Source organism: Oreochromis aureus, linkage group 7 (genome assembly GCF_013358895.1).
Source record: "Oreochromis aureus strain Israel breed Guangdong linkage group 7, ZZ_aureus, whole genome shotgun sequence".
Lineage (NCBI taxonomy): Eukaryota > Metazoa > Chordata > Actinopteri > Cichliformes > Cichlidae > Oreochromis > Oreochromis aureus.
This window is the reverse complement of record NC_052948.1, coordinates 15056197-15076951: the sequence shown is the minus strand read 5'-3', so window position 1 is coordinate 15076951 and position 20755 is coordinate 15056197.

Here is a 20755-nt window from a genome sequence, read left to right as displayed (position 1 = left end):
TTTATTCTTTCATGAGTTATTTACAAGTTTCTGACCACTTATAAAATGTGTTCAATGTGCTGCCCATTGTGTTGGATTGTCAATGCAACCCTCTTCTCCCACTCTTCACACACTGATAGCAACACCGCAGGAGAAATGCCAGCACAGGCATCCAGTATCCGTAGTTTCAGGTGCTGCACATCTCGTATCTTCACACCATAGACAATTGCCTTCAGATGACCCCAAAGATAAAAGTCTAAGGGGGTCAGATCGGGAGACCTTGGGGGCCATTCAACTGGCCCACGACGACCAATCCACTTTCCAGGAAACTGTTCATCTAGTAATGCTCTGACCTGGCACCCATAATGTGGTGGTGCACCATCTTGCTGGAAAAACTCAGGGAACGTGTCAGCTTCAGTGCATAAAGAGGGAAACACATCATCATGTAGCAATTTCAAATATCCAGTGGCCTTGAGGTTTCCATTGATGAAGAATGGACCCACTATCGTTGTGCCCCATATACCACACCAAACCATCACTTTTGTTGTTCCAACAGTCTTGGAGGGATCCATCCAATGTGGGTCAGTGTCAGACCAATAGCGGTGGTTTTTTGTTTGTTAACTTCACCATTCACATAAAAGTTTGCCTCATCACTGAACAAAATCTTCTGCGTGAACTGAGGGTCCTGTTCCAGTTTTTGTTTTGCCCATTCTGCAAATTCTGTGTGCCGATCTGGGTCATCCTCGTTGAGATGCTGCAGTAGCTGGAGTTTGTAAGGGTGCCATTTGTGAGTAGCTAATATCCGCCAAAGGGATGTTCGACTAATGCCACTCTCCAGTGACATGTGGCGAGTGCTATGCTGTGGGCTCTTGCTGAATGAAGCTAGGACAGCCACTGATGTTTCTTCATTAGTGACAGTTTTCTTGCGTCCACATTTTGGCAAATCCAACACTGAACCAGTTTCACGAAACTTAGCAAGCAGTTTGCTAACTGTAGCATGGGAGATGGGTGGTCTCGTAGGGTGTCTTGCATTGAAATCTGCTGCAATGACCCGGTTACTGCGTTCACCAGATATCAACACAATTTCAATCCGCTCCTCACGTGTTAACCTCTTCGACATGTAAATGGCTGTGAACAAAGAGTAACTTGTAAATAACTCATGAAAGAATAAAGTTACGTTGAAACCAAGTACACCATTGTTTTTCTTGTGACATTACCAATAAGTTTGATGTGTCACATGGCCCTCTTCCTATTGAAAAAACAAAAGTTGTATCCAAGATGGCCGACTTCTAAATGGCCACCATGGTCACCACCCATCTTGAGGAGTTTGCCCCCTCACATATACTAATGTGCCACAAACAGGACTTTAATATCACCAACCATTCCCATTTTATTACGGTGTATCCATATAAATGGCCCACCCTGTACTTTTTTCCTCACATGTCCATCACTCCTACTCTCATCTGGATTATGTCTTAATCAGCAGCTCACGGTTGACTGACATTTTAGACACTGAGATACACCCTATAGCTGTCAGCGATCACACTTCATGTCTTTAATACTAATACATAACAAAATCATTCCACCAAGTAAAAACTGAAGATTTAATACATCATTGCTTAAAGATGAAGATTTGATTAATATTTTTTAAAAAGACAGGACTTTATATTTTGACTATAATGACCTGCCTAGAACATTAGCATCTGTTCTCTGGGAAGCAGGAAAAGCTGTTATGAGAGGTAAAATAATTTTATTCTCATCACATAAAAAGAAAAGAGAACACAAATATATACAGGAATTAGAAAAAAAAAAACCCAAATCCTTAGAAGCCTACATTTCCTGCCAGGAACAGGAAATACTGAACAAAATATGTAAAAACAAACTAGAATGAATTGAAATTATTAATAAAAACAAACAAAAAAACAAAAAACAAAAAAAAAAACACAATTTATACTACAAAGACTTCACTTGCAAAATTTTAAACATTGTAACAAATCCGGTTGATTTCTAGCTAACCAGTTAAAAGTAAATAAATAGAAAACAAATATACCTGCTGTCAGGAAGCGCTGTGAGTAGTAGTAGCTTTTTTGTTTAATTAAATTAAATGTTAAATGTTTAATTAAACATTTCCTGCCCCGAGTTCCTGAAGGCTCTGGACGTTGTAGGGCTGTCCTGGTTGACACGCCTCTGCAATGTTGCGTGGAGATCAGGGGCAGTACCCCTGGACTGGCAGACCGGGGTGGTGGTCCCCATCTTTAAGAAGGGAGACCGGAGGTGTGTTCCAACTATAGGGGATCACACTCCTCAGCCTCCCGGAAAGTCTATGCCAGGGTGCTGGAAAGGAGAGTTCGTCCGTTAGTCGAACCTCGGATACAGGAGGAACAATGCGGTTTCGTCCTGGTCGCGGAACACTGGACCAGCTCTTTATCCTCTCGAGGATACTTGAGGGTGCATGGGAGTTTGCCCAACCAGTCTACATGTGTTTTGTGGACTTGGAGAAGGCATTCGACCGTGTCCCTCGGGTGTCCTGTGGGAGGTGTTGCGGGAGTATGGGGTGTCTGGCCCACTGTTACGGGCCATTCGATCCCTATACAACCGTTGCAAGAGTTTGGTTCGCATTGCCGGCAATAAGTCGGACTTGTTTCCGGTGGGTGATGGGCTCCGCCAGGGCTGCCCTTGTCACCGATTCTGTTCATAATTTTTATGGACAGGATTTCTAAAGCGCAGCCAAGTGGCGGAGGGCTTTCACTTCGGTGGCCTCAGAATCTCATCTCTGCTTTTTGCGGATGATGTGGTTCTGATGGCTTCATCGGTGGGGGCCTCCAGCTCGCACTGGAACGGTTCGCAGCCGAGTGTGAAGCAGCGGGAATGAGGATCAGCACCTCCAAATCTGAGGCCATGGTTCTCAGCCGGAAAAGGGTGGAGTGCCCACTCCGGGTCGGGGATGAGTTCCTGCCCCAAGTGGAGGAGTTCAAGTATCTTGGGGTCTTGTTCGCGAGTGATGGGAGAAGGGAGCCGGAGATCGACAGGCGGTTGGTGCTGCGGCTGCAGTGATGCGGACGCTGCACCGGTCCGTCGTGGTGAAGAGGGAGCTGAGTGTAAGCGCGAGCTCTCAATTTACCGGTCGATCTACGTCCCGACCCTCACCTATGGCCACGAGCTGTGGGTAGTGACCGAAAGAACGAGATCGCGGGTACAAGCGGCAGAAATGAGCTTCCTCCGAAGGGTGGCTGGCCTCTCCCTTAGAGATAGGGTGAGAAGTTCGGCCATCCGGGAGGGGCTCAGAGTAGAGCCGCTGCTCCTCCACATCGAAAGGAGCCAGTTGAGGTGGTTCGGGCATCTGACAAGGATGCCCCTGGGCGCCTCCTGGGTGAGGTGTTCGGGCATGTCCCACCGGGAGGAGGCCCAGGGCAGACCCAGGGCGCGCTGGAGAGATATATCTCGGCTGGCCTGGGAACATTGGTGTTCCCCGGATGAGCTGGAGGAGGTGGCTGGGGAGAGGGAGGTCTGGGCTTCTCTGCTTAGGCTGCTGCCCCCTCGACCCGACTTCGGATAAAGCGGATGAGGATGGATGGATGGATGGATGTTTAATTAAAACACATAATGGTTTCATTAAATAAAACGCTATTAAACACATGTAAACTCATATGACCCCTGAACTCACAAGCATGTACAAAGTCCGTTCACGCGCACACATGAACGTGCAGGGGGATAGGGGAGGGGGGATGCGGGTGGGGTGGGGAGGGGGGATGCGGGTGGGGTGGGGGTGGGGGCAAAAAGCTACAGGTATAATACTACTGCTGTGTGGCAGGCAGGAGTTGGACCCAAAATGCAAGCTCTCAGACTCGAGGGGTTAACTCAAAATCACAGCTTTATTGGCTGGCAAGGAAGATGCATACGAAACAAAACTACACTGGGAAATGTAAGTTCAAGGAAACACAGGGAGAGAGTGACACACAGCAATGAGGGACAACGCAACAGTGACACCGAGAAACACAAGGCCTAAATACACTGGGGAATAACGAGAGAATGAGACACAGAAGGAGAGCACAGGTGGGGGAATTCAGAACTGACGAGACAAGGAAGCAAAGTAGGATACACTCACATGAGACACAGACCTTCAAAGTAAAACAGGAAGTATAACACTGAGACGTGAACTTGACACGGTGGACACAGAGCAACTAAGAAACCGAGACATAACCATAAGGCAGAGAACTCTAAGAACCAAAAGACTAGAGATGATAAATAATACACAGAGGGAAATCCTGGAACACAAGAAACTAGACTCAAGGGAGTAACAAAAGACCAACCATGAGAACATAATTCACAATACAGAGTGACAAAAAACACAGGAAACTCAAAACATGCGAAGACACAGACCAAGAAACACGGACTTTACACAGAACAGAGGGGGCACAGGGAAAAATGAGGGGCAAGGGATCAAACTAGAAACCATAGAATAAATCACATGAGAACTCAACAAAATACAAAAATCACAAAGAACTAAAAACGCTGGGTCAGGAGACCCAGGACCCTGACACCTGCCGTTAAAGACTTATCATGGAACACAGTATATGTCCCTGAAAGAATAAACAATACTTTTATGGATTTTTATAAAACTTTATATTCAGCTACCCTCTGCCACTGTCTCTGTCCTGCCAGGCCCTCTTATTGGCCTCTGTGACCTCCCAGGTGTGTCCAATTATGATCAGGAGGGGGTGGAGTCTCTCCGGGACAAGTTAACAAATATATACAATAAAAACATGCAATAAAACCATAAGAATAAAACACCGTATGTTACTAAAAGATAAAAAGAATGATAAAACACAGCAACCCATACATTAATTAGTTGACTGATTGATTGATTGATTGAATTGATTGATTGAACACCAAGTTAACTTGTCCATTCCACCCCGTGACATATGAACCCTGCTTCTGCGTCTGAACTACTCTGCATTTATTGAGGCTGTTCTGTTTTTAAAATGTTTTAATGCTTTTAATACTGTATCTTGTTTTATTTAATGTGAACAAGCCCCTTAAAAAGACAGTGATCACTGTCGGCCTCTATCGGTTTTTATTACCACTATTCATCTGCAGCATGTTTTAAGGCTCAGTTTACACCATTCTGCAATTGTATTTGTCCCTAACCATTGGGAACCCTCAAGTATGCGTTCATCCTCCAGCTTCACTGTGCTTATGTGTTTATCTTATGCTAACCATAGCTGTGTAGCTAGTAACCACGTTGTCTTGTTTCTTTATGTTGTTGTGGGTTCTTAAGAATGACACCATTACTTGAAGAGAAGGTATTTTATCGAACTGTGGTTCACATGTAAAACAACCTTAGCCATCACAGTCTGCTCCGAGGTAGCGCCCTCTAGCTATCTAGCGCCCCCTACAGTCTAGGAGTATTAACAACTAACACATGATACTAGGCAAATAAGGATTTGCTGTTATCATTACATCTTCCTTTTTTTTTTTTCAACAATAAAATAACATACCTACTTTCACAAACATAAACAGTCTCTATTTGGTTTTTACTTGTTAAGCCAGGCTTTGTCAATGTAACGTTAACAACACAACTGGTTTTCAACAATTATGGTCCATTCAACACTAGTAACCAAACATAGTGCAACTTGCAAAGATACTATGACATTATCTTCCAAACAACATGTCAACACATTACATCTGTTCAATCAGTCTCATAAGTGGCTTCACTTGTCTTACAGATCTTCTCAGTGTTTGTTCTTGTGTATGTGCAGGTGTTTCAGGTGATAGTGTCTCATGTGTGTGTTGGGGTTGTTCAGCAGCCTCCAACCTCTGCTCCACTACTACTGGTCCCTTAAGAAGATCTCTGCGATTTCTTCTCAGCATAGCTCTGTCTTCTGTCTGAATGATGTATGATCGTGGTTGATCTTTCTTAAGAACAGTCGCTTTCTGTGCCCATGTGCTGGTTTTGTCCTTGAATCTCACTTGACCCCCAGCATACAGTTCAGGTAAGTTTTTCGTTCCTCTGTCATAATAGAACTTCTGCTTTGCTTTTTGTTGCTCCTTAAACTTCTTCACGCTGTTTCCCTCTTTTGTGTTAAGCAGATTATCCTGAATGGGCAGGTTTGATCTCAGGCGTCGTCCCATAAGAAGCTGTGCTGGTGACATACCACACTCAAGTGGCGTTGTGCGGTATACTAGCAGGCTTTGGTAGAAGTCAGCACCACTGTCTCTTGCCTTACTCATCAGCCTCTTCACGGTTTGGATGGACTTTTCCACTAGTCCATTAGATTGCGGGTAGTGCAGGCTTGATGTTGTGTGAACAAAGTCCCATTCTTTGGCAAACTGTCCAAACCTAATATTGGAGAATTGTGGTCCATTGTCTGTGAACACTTCACTTGGCACACCGTGTCGTGCAAATACGGCTTTCATAGACGTGATTACAGCCTCTGCTGTTGTTGTTTGTAGTCTACATACTTCCGGATACAAAGAGTAGTACTCTGTGACCACAATATAGTCCTTTCCTCCAGACACAAAGAGGTCAGCCCCCACTTTCTGATATGGTCGGTCTGGCACTGGGTGTGGCTTTAGTGGCTCAGCAGGATTGCTTGCTTGATATGTCAGACATGTTGAACAGTTCGACACTTCATTTGTCACATCCTGATTAATCCGTGGCCAGTACATCACCTCACGTGCTCTCCTTTTACATTTTTCCATGCCTAGATGCCCTGCGTGTATCTTTTTTGAGCATCTCTCCCGCAGGCTCTTTGGGATGACAATTTTACTTCCCTTGAACACCACATCATCCACTACAGACAGTTCTGCTCTGCAGTTCCAATACTCTTGAATTACAGGTGAGCAGCTTTGCTTACAGCTGGGCCATCCATCTATGATGGTTTTGTGCAGTGCTTGTAACGTTCCATCTTCGCTTGTCTCCGTTCTTATGAGCTCCATCTTCCCTTCTGCAACAGGAAGTGCACTTGTGACCATGCTCACATATGCCCTTACATCATCATCCATCTTGGTGTTTGCCGGCTCATTCCGATCAACAGCTCTGGATAATGTGTCAGCTGTGTACATCAGCTTGCCAGGTGTGTACATCACGTTAAGCGTGTAACGTTGCAGCCGGATCATCATTTTTTGGATTCTCAGCGGACAGTCATTTAGTGGTTTTTGGAACAATGCTATCAGTGGCTTGTGATCAGTTTCAACACTGACGGCCTGCCCGGACACAAACTGGTGAAATCTCTCACAGGCGTATGTTATGCTGAGCAGTTCTTTTTCAATCTGTGCATATCTTGTCTCTGCATCTGTCATGGATCGCGATGCATATGCAACAGGCTGCCACTCATCATACTTCTGCAGAAGAACAGCTCCCAGCCCACTCTGTGATGCATCTGATGAGATCTTAATAGGTCTCATCGGATCATAAAACTTCAGAACTGGTTCCTTTGTAAGCAGATCTTTCAAGTCACGCCACGCTTTCTCATGTTCATGATTCCACTCCCATTCGATTCTCTTTTCAGTTAGCTGTCTCAGTGGCGCCATTTTCTCTGAGAGATTGGGTATGAATTTTCCCATGTAGTTTATCATGCCATTAAATCTCTGCACATCTTTCTTGCATTGCGGCCTCGGCATGTTTTCAATTGCAGACACCTTGTGAGGATCTGGTCTGATGCCTTCACTGCTCAGGATATCTCCAACGAATGTCAGTTCCTTCGCCCCAAGCTGACATTTATCTTTGTTCAGCTTCAGATTGGCTTTTCTGGTTGCCTCAAGAACATTTCTCAGTCTCATGTCATGTTCAGCTTTTGTGCTTCCCCACACAATGATGTCATCCATTGACGTGTCGACTCCTTCCAGGTGTTCATAGATCATGTGTATTGTCTTGTGATACACTTCTGGTGCTGAAGCAATGCCAAATGGCAGTTGCCAGAATCGGTACCTGCCAAATGGGCTGTTGAACGTGCACAGTTTTGAACTTGCTTCGTCCAGCTTCAGTTGCCAAAATCCTGATGAAGCGTCTAGCTTGCTAAAGTACTTCGCTTTTGCAAACTGTGACATTATCTCTTCTCTTGTAGGTAGTTTGAATGTTCTCTCTTTATTGCTCTATTCAGATCTCTAGGATCCATGCAAACTCTGAGCTTTCCAGTCTTTTTCTCCACAATAACAAGAGAACTCACCCACTCCGTTGGTTCATCGATCTTTTCAATCACTTCCAGGTTTTCCATCCTGTCCAACTCGGCTTTTAGTGGCTTTTGTAGAGCAAATGGTACTTTGCGGCATGGATGAATGACTGGTGTTACACTTTCATCGACTCTGATTGTGTGTTCTCCAGCAAGGCAACCAAGTCCCTGAAATAGGTCACCATATTCCTTCATCAACTCATTATAGTCCATGTCATCATCAGTTTCCACGACGAGCACTCTTTTCACTAGGTTCAGACTCTCACAGGCATGTAACCCTAGTATAGGCTGCACATTCTTCGGCACCACAATGAATGTTAGCGTGTGCTCCTTGTCTTTGTGTGTCACTTTAACCATGCATTTTCCTTTCACAGGTATTTCTGCACCTGAGTATCCACTCACTTTCACCCTTGTTGCATGTATTTTAGGTCTAGGTCTGATTTTCTTGAACTCTGCTTCTGATATGACATTCACTTGAGCTCCAGTATCCAGCTTGACTTTCATGAGTGTGTCATTCACTTTGAGTGTCATTATCCAGTCCTTTTCACCTGTCTTATTGTCTGTCACTGCAGCTACATAGAGTTCCTCTGTGTCTTCTTCATCCACAGTATGAACTGTACTTTGTTTCAGGGTTTGAGCTTTGCAGCACCTAGCATAATGGTTATTTTTGTTACAATTATTGCATCTTTTCCCATATGCTGGACATTTTTTAGGAGGATGTTGCATTCCGCAGCGACCACAAGTCTTTTCTTTTCTGTCCCTGTTTGCTGGCGATTTCAATTGCAGTTTCATTTCAGCAGCACTCTCCTTTTTGACTCTGTGTGTGTTCTTATTCACAGCATCCACTCTGCAGCTGTCACCAAGCAGTTCTTTAGCTTGTGCCCTCACTGTTTCAGCTGCTCTGCACAGTGTTAACGCTTTTTCCAGGTCAAGATTTTCCTCTCTCAGTAGCCTCTCTCTCAGACCGTTATCTGGAATCCCGCACACAAGTCTGTCTTTTATCAAAGAGTCTGTCAGTCCTCCAAATTCACATGTTTTACTCCTGTTCTGCAGCTCTGTGACATACTGATCTATTGTCTCCCCTGTCTTCTGTACACATGTGAAGAATCTGTGTGTCACGGTCCTGGGTCGGTTCGACCCAGCATTTTGAGTTCCTTAGGTTTTGGTTTATTTCTGCATTATGGATTAGTTCTTATTCTCGGGTGATGCTGTTTTGATTGTGATTGTATTGTTTCTTTAAGCTATCTGGTGATGATGATGATGATGATGATGATGATGATTATTTCTGGTTTGGGTTTCGTTATCTTGCCCTCATGTTTAGTTTAGGTTGCCTGTGCTTAGTCTTCTCTGTCTGTCCATGATGTCTTTATGCCTGCTTATGAGTCTGCGTCTGTGTCTCTGTCTGTCGTGTGCTTCCTGTTTTATTTTGTAGGTCTGTGTCCTATGTCAGTGCGTTCAGCTTTGTGCTCTCCCTGTCTCGTCAGTGTAATCAGCGTCAGCCGTGTCTCCCAGCTGTTTCCTCTTCGCTCCGTTCACCTCTTGTATTTAGTGTCTGTGTCTTCCCCTACTCGGTGTCGCGTCGTCAACGTCTACTCACCCTCAGTTTCTGCTGTGTGTCCTGTTACCTGTTTTTGCCTGCCTGTTAGTTTATATTTTCCAGTTTAGTTAGTCTTCTGTTTGGTAAGCAGCCTGCAATAAAGCAGTTCATTCTGAGTTACTTTCGCTTCCGTGAGTCCTGCGTTTTGGGTCCTTCCTCTCTGCCTGCCTGCACACAGCCATGACACTGTGCCTCTCAAATGTCACATTTCTCTTAGGTATGCAGTAAGCCTCAAACTTCTCCATTATTTTATTCAGCTTCATTCCGTCACCATCAGTAAACGTGAAGTTATTATAGACTTCCAGTGCCTCATCACCCACTACATGCAAAAACACTGACGCTTGCTTTTTATCACTTGCCTCATCAAGTCCAATTGCTGACAGGTACAACGTGAAACGTTGCTTAAATCTTCTCCAATTTTCAGCCACATTTCCAGTCAACTGAAGAATCGGTGGTGGGTGTAAGCCGTCCATGCTCACGTCGCTAGGTCTCTTTTCTCTCCCTCGGCGAGTTAGCTACACTACGTTCACTGCTAAGCTGATCCGTCGGTACTGTTATATTGTAGTCCGTTACCTTTCTTCAAGTCCATCTTCTGACACCATGTCTTGTTTCTTTATGTTGTTGTGGGTTCTTAAGAATGACACCATTACTTGAAGAGAAGGGATTTTATCGAACTGTGGTTCACATGTAAAACAACCTTAGCCATCACAGTCTGCTCCGAGGTAGCGCCCTCTAGCTATCTAGCGCCCCCTACAGTCTAGGAGTATTAACAACTAACACATGATACTAGGCAAATAAGGATTTGCTGTTATCATTACACACGTAACACATCATTACTTATTAGTCTGACTTCAGTGACGCTACAAATGCCACTATTGTTTAGTTTTCTGTCTTCATTTCTGTCTGAAGTGATAGCAGAGCTGTACGTTTCAATTTTTGGATGTTAAACTTAATTGTTACACCTGGTAGAGCAGTCACAGACAGTTTGGAACTCTCAGTGATGCTGAGAGTTCCAAACTGAGGCTTCTCTCAAAATGTAAAAGAACCCACCCACCACTTTAATCACACTCTAGATCTTGTTTTAACATATGGCATAGAAACTGAACATTTAACAGTGTTTCCTGAAAACCCTCTGCTGTCTGATCATTTCCTGATAACATTTACATTTACAATAATTGATTACACAGCAGCGGAGAGTAGACTTTATCAAAGTAGATGTCTTTCTGAAAGTGCTGTAACTAAGTTTAAGAATATAATCCACCCACTGTTATCATCTTCAATGCCCTGTACCAACATAGAGCAGAGCAGCTATCTGAACGCTACTCCAACAGAGGTCGATTATCTTGTTAATAATTTTACCTCCTCACTACGTGCGACTCTGGATACTGTAGCTCCTGTGAAAACTAAGGCCTCAAATCCGAAGTCCCTGACTCCGTGGTATAATTCTCAAACACGTAGCCTAAAGCAGATAACTCGTAAGCTGGAGAGGAAATGGCGTGTCACAAATTTAGAGGATCATCATTTAGCCTGGAGAAATAGTTTGCTACTTTATAAGAAAGCCCTCCGCAAAGCCAGAACATCTTACTATTCGTCACTGATTGAAGAAAATAAGAACAACCCCAGGTTTCTCTTCAGCACTGTAGCCAGGCTGACAAAAAGTCAGAGCTCTACTGAGCCAACAATCCCTTTAATGTTAACTAGTAATGACTTCATGAACTTCTTCACAAATAAAATTTTTATCATTAGAGAAAAAATTACCAATAATCATCCCACAGATGTAATCTTATCTACAGCTACTTTTAATACCATCAATGTTAAGTTAAACTCTTTTTCTCCAATTGATCTTTCTGAGTTAACTTCAATAATTAATTCCTCCAAACCATCAACGTGTCTTTTAGACCCCATTCCTACAAAACTGCTCAAAGAAGTCCTGCCATTAATTAATTCTTCGATCTTAAATATGATCAACCTATCTCTAATAATCGGCTATGTACCACAGGCCTTCAAGGTGGCTGTAGTTAAACCTTTACTTAAAAAGCCATCTCTAGACCCAGCTGTCTTAGCTAATTATAGGCCAATCTCCAACCTTCCTTTCATATCAAAAATCCTTGAAAGAGTAGTTGTCAAACAGCTAACAGATCATCTGCAGAGGAATGGCTTATTTGAAGCGTTTCAGTCAGGTTTCAGAGCTCATCACAGCACAGAAACAGCTTTAGTGAAGGTTACAAATGATCTTCTTATGGCCTCTGACAGTGGACTCATCTCTGTGCTTGTCCTGCTAGACCTCAGTGCTGCGTTCGATACTGTTGACCATAATATCCTATTAGAGCGATTAGAACATGCTGTAGGTATTACAGGTACTGTGCTGCAGTGGTTTGTATCATATCTATCTAATAGACTCCAATTTGTTCAAGTAAATGGAGAGTCCTCTTCACACACTAAGGTCAATTATGGTGTTCCACAGGGTTCAGTGCTAGGACCAATTCTATTTACATTATACATGCTTCCCTTAGGCAGCATCATTAGAAGACATAGCATAAATTTTCACTGCTATGCAGATGACACGCAGCTCTATCTATCCATGAAGCCAGGTAACACACACCAATTAGTTAAACTGCAGGAATGTCTTAAAGACATAAAGACCTGGATGGCCGCTAACTTTCTGCTTCTTAATTCAGATAAAACTGAGGTTATTGTACTCGGCCCTGAAAATCTTAGAAATATGGTATCTAAGCAGATTCTTACTCTGGATGGCATTACCTTGGCCTCCAGTAATGCTGTGAGGAACCTTGAGTCATTTTTGACCAGGACATGTCCTTCAATGCACATATTAAACAAATATGTAAGACTGCTTTCTTCCATTTGCGCAACATCTCTAAAATTAGAAATATCCTGTCTCAGAGTGATGCTGAAAAACTAGTTCATGCATTTATTACTTCCAGGCTGGACTACTGTAATTCTTTATTATCAGGATGTCCTAAAACTCACTGAAAAGCCTTCAGCTGATCCAAAATGCTGCAGCAAGGGTACTGACAGGGACTAGAAAGAGAGAGCATATTTCTCCTGTTTTGGCTTCCTTCATTGGCTTCCTGTTAAATCCAGAATTGAATTCAAAATCCTGCTCCTCACATACAAGGTCTTAAATAATCAGGCCCCATCTTATCTTAATGACCTTGTAGTACCATATCACCCATTAGAGCACTTCGCTCTCGCTCTGCAGGCTTACTTGCTGTTCCTAGAGTATTTAAAAGTAGAATGGGAGGCAGAGCCTTCAGTTTTCAGGCCCCTCTTCTGTGGAACCAGCTTCCAGTTTGGATTCGGGAGACAGACACTATCTCTACTTTCAAGATTAGGCTTAAAACTTTCCTTTTGCTAAAGCATATAGTTAGGGCTGGACCAGGTGACCCTGAATCCTCCCTTAGTTATGCTGCAATAGACGTGGGCTGCCGGGATTCCCATGATGCATTGAGTTTTTCCTTCCAGTCACCTTTCTCACTCACTATGTGTTAATAGACCTCTCTGCATCGAATCATATCTGTTATTAATCTCTGTCTCTCTTCCACAGCATGTCTTTATCCTGTTTTTCTTCTTTCACCCCAACCGGTCGCAGCAGATGGCCGCCCCTCCCTGAGCCTGGTTCTGCCGGAGGTTTCTTCCTGTTAAAGGGAGTTTTTCCTTCCCACTGTCGCCAAAGTGCTTGCTCATAGGGGTCATATGATTGTTGGGTTTTCTCTGTATTTATTATTGTGCTATCTACTGTACAATATAAAGCGCCTTGAGGCGACTTTTGTTGTGATTTGGCGCTATATAAATAAAATTGAATTGAATTGAATTGAATTGAATGCTGCAGTGTCTTTGGGACCAGAAGTGGAGTTCGGACCCGGAAATGGCTCGTGATGTCAGACTTAAAGACCGGATTGCAAAATGGGAAGTGGATCTATCAGTCAGCTTAGCCGTTTAAAACCTGAACCATGAAATAACTGCCAGAAATTTGTTGTGTTTGTTGAGTGTTTGTTGAAACTTTAGACAAAAGATATAAAAATATATCAAATTTTTCTTGGTCTTTTTTGTGGCCTTTTTCTTTTTTCTAGGTATGGTTCAATTTTGTTGTTGTTAATTTTGTTTTTACTGCTGTTATGCCAGTCCTTTGTATAATTTTTTTGTCAGTCCATATGTCATATCACTTCTCATTTAGATGCGGGGTAACAGTGCTCCCAGATTAGGAACATGTCCTTTGACTTTTACATCTCGCAATTTGTAAGGGCTTTGACAGAGCTTTGAAACATGGGAAGGTTATGTCACATTAATCCACTATTAATCCACTATAATCCAATTACTTTTTTCAAGTAACGAGTAAAGTAAGGGATTACTATTGCAAAAAAAGTAATTACATTACTGTTACTTCCTCATAAGCACGCTGCGTTACTGCGTTACTAAACTGTGATTTTGTTTGTGAGAGTGTAACAGACATGTGCAGATCAACAATGGATAATATACAGAGTGTTTAAAATGTGGAAGTACTGACCTTACTTTGAGTTTGATTCCGTAAAAAGGGACAAAAACATTACCGTCTGCTGTACACTGCATTGGAAAAAAAGGTTTTTTTACAGTGAAAAAAACCCCCTAAACTTCTGATCAAGAACCATGTCGAATGTGAAATTCACAGAGAAACCCCCGGATCCCTACACTGACATGACCGCTGTAGCACCGTGCAAACCTCCACCGGCCCGACTCCTGCTAAATAGGTGAAAATAGATTTAAGAGTCACAGGAGTTAGTGCCACCGAATCTTTGATTTTATTTATTTTTTGCTGTGTTTTACTTGCATCTATTTGAAAGAGTGAGTGTAAACACAAAAAATTATTTGATTTTATATGCTGGAATATGCAGAAAATAGGTTTAAATGTTAAACAAATTTCTTGAAGTCAGAGACTGTTGCATATAATTAAATTTTTGCTTGAGGCAATGTGCATAAATGTAAAAGGTTAAAACTAATAAAACAAGTTTTAAAAAGATACTTTTTCATTTGAATACATTTTATATGATGGATTATGCAGAAAAAGTAGAATTGGGCTAAAAGATCTATTGCTTTATTACCTATTCAGGTTGTGTATCATGTTTTTAAAAAGTAACTAAGTAACTAAATAACTAATTACTTTTGAAAATAATTGATCAGTAAAGTAATGGGATTACTTTTTTGGAGAAGTAATCAGTAATTAGTTACTAATTACTTTTTTCAACTAACAAACACTGGTCGTCACTGATCTGGGTGGGAGATTTGTTCTTGTCTCTGGGTCCATTAACTCTTTTCCACTGCTTTTGCTAAATATTTATGTCCACAATTTTGACTGTCCTGACTTCTTTTCCAAAATATTTGACCTGATCTCTGATTATAATAATTCTAATATAATAACTGGTGGGGATTTCAACTGCTATTTTGATCCTGTTCTGGATAGATCATCTACAAAAATAGCCCCTACTACTAGATCCATGGCAGTTTTTAACAACATGGTAAAATCACACAACATGCTAGACATTTGGAGGCTTCAACATCCAAATGACAGGCAATATTTCTTTTTTTCACCTGTACAGAATTGATTACTTTGTTACAGATTCTAGACTATTACCTAGTATTATCAGCTCTGCTTATCATCAAATCTTGATTTCTGACCATGCCCCACTTACTATGGAAATAAAATTTAATTTACAGCCTCAAACTTTCAATTGGAAATTCAATTTTACCCTTCTGTCAGATGAAACTTTCTCCACTTATGTTTCTCCTGAGATTTCTGATTTCTTAAAACACAACGACAATGGTGGGGCCTCTGACTCGACTGTTTGGGAAGCGTTTAAGGAAGTATTGCATGGCAAGATCATCTCCTTTCAAATATTTTTGAAAAAGACTAGATTAAATCGTCTCTCCCAAACTGAGTCTGAATTATCAACATTAAAGGAGGCATCTTCTAAATCGAACGCCACTGACTCTGAGCTTTCTAGCTTTCTTAACTCTCTGAATATTCCAACCCTTACAGAATCTGCCAGCCAAGTGCTTGAAGCTGAATTTAGCATCACACCTGCTTCATATCCTGGGGGCTCGGCTATGGATCCCCACACCTACTATTAGACATTTACATGGAGAACCCTTGTGAATACAAGCGCACTTACACACACAGGTGTGCACACGGATGTTCGCTGTACTCACAGACACTCACTATATTGGTTGGCTGCTGTTTCTAAACAAGTCGTGGGTTGTCGGTCTTGTGTGCCGCTCAGTAACATTCAGCATTTATTATTTACTGTTACTTATGCATATGTTGGTTCTTGCTATGGTTTCCCTAATGTGTTGTTCTCTTTTTCCTTGTTTGTTTCTTCTTCTCTTCATCTTTCTCCTTCCTATCCACCAGACCTGTCGGTTGTCATCATTTGTTTGATCTTTATTACTTTTAAGTTATTACAATCGAAACAAAGTGGACCAGTATGGCAAAAGCCGTAATAATCCACTTGGCAAAGTAAATCTGTTGGGCATTTTTCTTGGCCTTCAGGCAATAATTCTGATTGATACAGCACCGGACAGGACAGGCAAAAAGGGGGGGGGGGGGAAGTAATTCATGAATAGAAGTTGTATAACTGCTTACAAAAAAACCCATGATCTATTGTATTATATAACTGCCTATATCTATCTATCTATCTATCTATCTATCTATCTATCTATCTATAGAGAGATAGAGAAGGTTACCATATATATGTATATATGGTAACCTTGGCCCAGTCTCCCTGATGTGCAATATTCCCAAGTGCAATTTCTCTGCTATAACAAAATATTCTATTTTGTATAGTACTTAATTCTATTTTATCATATTGTATTGTATTGTTTTTTCTTAACTTTTAATACTCTTAACTTGTACTGTCCACATTTCTCACGTGTGGTACTAATAAAGATTTATCTTTAAAGATAAATATAAATAAACATCTTTAAAGCTGCATTTGATGTTTAGTTTTCCTCTCACTAAGCTGTTGATGATTTATCCCATACAAATATTTAATAAGCTGTTACCAAAATACAGGTGTTTGGTACAATTTGGTAGAAGGTGGTAAAAGTAGCTTAATGTGTTCTAAAAGCAAAACACAAACCTACTGTCCAGACTATGTATGAGAGTTGAAAAATTTGCAGCTTAACATGCCACCAGACCTCATGCATGTAAACAGGTTGGCAATGATGGTCACCAAGGATGTAGACCAGTCAGTTTATTGCACATCCTGTGCAATTCATGAGTCAGAGGCAATTTAGATAGCGCCTTACTGCACTACCAAATATTAATTTCAAGTAAGTAATATAATTTTATGATATGTTTTAAAATCTATTTTATTGTCAAATGAGAATGTCTTGATTTTACAGTAGCATTTATTCTTTTGTAGGATTTTAGTAGGATTTTATTTCTTAAAACACAACGACAATGGTGGGGCCTCTGACTCGACTGTTTGGGAAGCGTTTAAGGAAGTATTGCATGGCAAGATCATCTCCTTTCAAATATTTTTGAAAAAGACTAGATTAAATCGTCGAAAAAAAGTAATTCATGAATAGAAGTTGTATAACTGCTTACAAAAAACCCATGATATATTGTATTATATAACTGCTTATGTCTATCTATCTATCTATAGAGAGATAGAGAAGGTTACCATATACAGGGAGTGCAGAATTATTAGGCAAATGAGTATTTTGTCCACATCATCCTCTTCATGCATGTTGTCTTACTCCAAGCTGTATAGGCTCGAAAGCCTACTACCAATTAAGCATATTAGGTGATGTGCATCTCTGTAATGAGAAGGGGTGTGGTCTAATGACATCAACACCCTATATCAGGTGTGCATAATTATTAGGCAACTTCCTTTCCTTTGGCAAAATGGGTCAAAAGAAGGACTTGACAGGCTCAGAAAAGTCCAAAATAGTGAGATATCTTGCAGAGGGATGCAGCAGTCTTAAAATTGCAAAGCTTCTGAAGCGTGATCATCGAACAATCAAGCGTTTCATTCAAAATAGTCAACAGGGTCGCAAGAAGCGTGTGGAAAAACCAAGGCGCAAAATAACTGCCCATGAACTGAGAAAAGTCAAGCGTGCAGCTGCCAAGATGCCACTTGCCACCAGTTTGACCATATTTCAGAGCTGCAACATCACTGGAGTGCCCAAAAGCACAAGGTGTGCAATACTCAGAGACATGGCCAAGGTAAGAAAGGCTGAAAGACGACCACCACTGAACAAGACACACAAGCTGAAATGTCAAGACTGGGCCAAGAAATATCTCAAGACTGATTTTTCTAAGGTTTTATGGACTGATGAAATGAGAGTGAGTCTTGATGGGCCAGATGGATGGGCCCGTTGCTGGATTGGTAAAGGGCAGAGAGCTCCAGTCCGACTCAGACGCCAGCAAGGTGGAGGTGGAGTACTGGTTTGGGCTGGGATCATCAAAGATGAGCTTGTGGGGCCTTTTCGTGTTGAGGATGGAGTCAAGCTCAACTCCCAGTCCTACTGCCAGTTTCTGGAAGACACCTTCTTCAAGCAGTGGTACAGGAAGAAGTCTGCATCCTTCAAGAAAAACATGATTTTCATGCAGGACAATGCTCCATCACACGCGTCCGAGTACTCCACAGCGTGGCTGGCAAGAAAGGGTATAAAAGAAGAAAAACTAATGACATGGCCTCCTTGTTCACCTGATCTGAACCCCATTGAGAACCTGTGGTCCATCATCAAATGTGAGATTTACAAGGAGGGAAAACAGTACACCTCTCTGAACAGTGTCTGGGAGGCTGTGGTTGCTGCTGCACGCAATGTTGATGGTGAACAGATCAAAACACTGACAGAATCCATGGATGGCAGGCTTTTGAGTGTCCTTGCAAAGAAAGGTGGCTATATTGGTCGCTGATTTGTTTTTGTTTTGTTTTTGAATGTCAGAAATGTATATTTGTGAATGTGGAGATGTTATATTGGTTTCACTGGTAAAATAAATAATTGAAATGGGTATATATTTGTTTTTGTTAAGTTGCCTAATAATTATGCACAGTAATAGTCACCTGCACACACAGATATCCCCCTAAAATAGCTAAAACTAAAAACAAACTAAAAACTACTTCCAAAAACATTCAGCTTTGATATTAATGAGTTTTTTGGGTTCATTATTGTTGTTCAATAATAAAATTATTCCTCAAAAATACAACTTGCCTAATAATTCTGCACTCCCTGTATATGCATATATGGTAACCTTCGCCCAGTCTCCCTGATGTGCAATATTCCCAAGTGCAATTTCTCTGCTATAACAAAGTATTCTATTCTATTTTGTATAGTACTTAATTCTATTTTATCATATTGTATTCTATTGTTTTTTTCTTAACTTTTAATGCTCTTAACTTGTACTGTCCACATTTCTCACGTGTGGTACTAATAAAGATTTATCTTATATTATTTTATATAGTACTTGTGATGCACAAATGCAAAAATCTAAACTCTGACTTTTGCATTAACTCAACATGCTGCCATATTTGTACATTTAAAGCAGTTTGAAAAATGTACATTTCTTAAAATTTGTTTTGAAGAAACATCTTTAAAGCTGCATTTGATGTTTAGTTTTCCTCTCACTAAGCTGTTGATGATTTATCCCATGCAAATATTTAATAAGCTGTTACCAAAATACAGGTGTTTGGTATAATTTGGTAGAAGGTGGTAAAAGTAGCTTAATGTGTTCTAAAAGCAAAACACAAACCTACTCTCCAGACTATGTACGAGAGTTGAAAAATTTGCAGCTTAACATGCCACCAGACCTCATGCATGTAAACAGGTTGGCAATGATGGTCACCAAGGATGTAGACCAGTCAGTTTATTGCACATCCTGTGCAATTCATGAGTCAGAGGCAATTTAGATAGCGCCTTACTGCACTACCAAATATTAATTTTAAGTAAGTAATATAATTTTATGATATGTTTTAAAAATCTATTTTATTGTCAAATGAGAATGTCTTGATTTTACAGTAGCATTTATTCTTTTGTAGGATTTTAGTAGAATTTAATATTTCCAATATTACGACAATAAAAAATCTTCACTGGGGCTGTGTGGTTGAACATATTATAATGTCATTCATAATTCTAGATATCAAGATAGGACCATTGTCCCACAATTTGCTTTGCAGAGATGCTCTTTTATTTTTGTTTTATTCACTTTATTTTTTCTTTTCCATGTTGAATTGAAATAAAGTACAAAAGAAGACTACATTTAAAAGTTTGATAACTCAAATATAACATGTATGACCAAGGAAGCAATAACTCTGTCTGGGGCTCGTTCTATGCTAAGTTCTACTCTGTTTGTTATACTGCTGTGTCAACAGCTCATTTCACTGAACTACAGCATAATTTATTAAGTTAATCTTAAATTCATTTTTATCAGCATTAGGATTATTAGAAGAATACCTTAAAACAGAGAAAGTTAAAGATTAAGTTCTCACAGAGAGAGTTGTATGTGAAGGCCTAATGGGTGTCCATCCAGCTATTTTTTTAACCAAGCATTGAATTCAGCGTTATGCAGGGCTGGACTGTCCCAGTGTACATTTGAAAAGATTCCAAAGGCCAATTTACAATCATCAACCATGTATGCTTTTGGAGCTCCAGGAGGAAGCTGGAGCTCCAGGAAGAAACCTAGTCATGGAACAGAGACAACAAGCAAACATAACAATGAAATTAGGATTAGAAATTTGGAACCTTTTTTTTTTTTTTTTTTTTTTTTTGTAGAGATGTGATCACTGCACCCCTGTGCATTTTCAGAATGTTTGCAGTGCTGCCAAACACTTTGCTGGATATCACTATCGATAGAAAAAAAAAAATCTTCCAGGTGTGTCAGAATAGCTTTGTTAGGAAAGAAACATTTAAAACATTGTAATGTTTAGACATATAAAACAAAATAAAATAAAATAAAATGGTTTTATTGTGTTTGCACATGCACAACAAAATTGTGGGTGTTCCACACCAA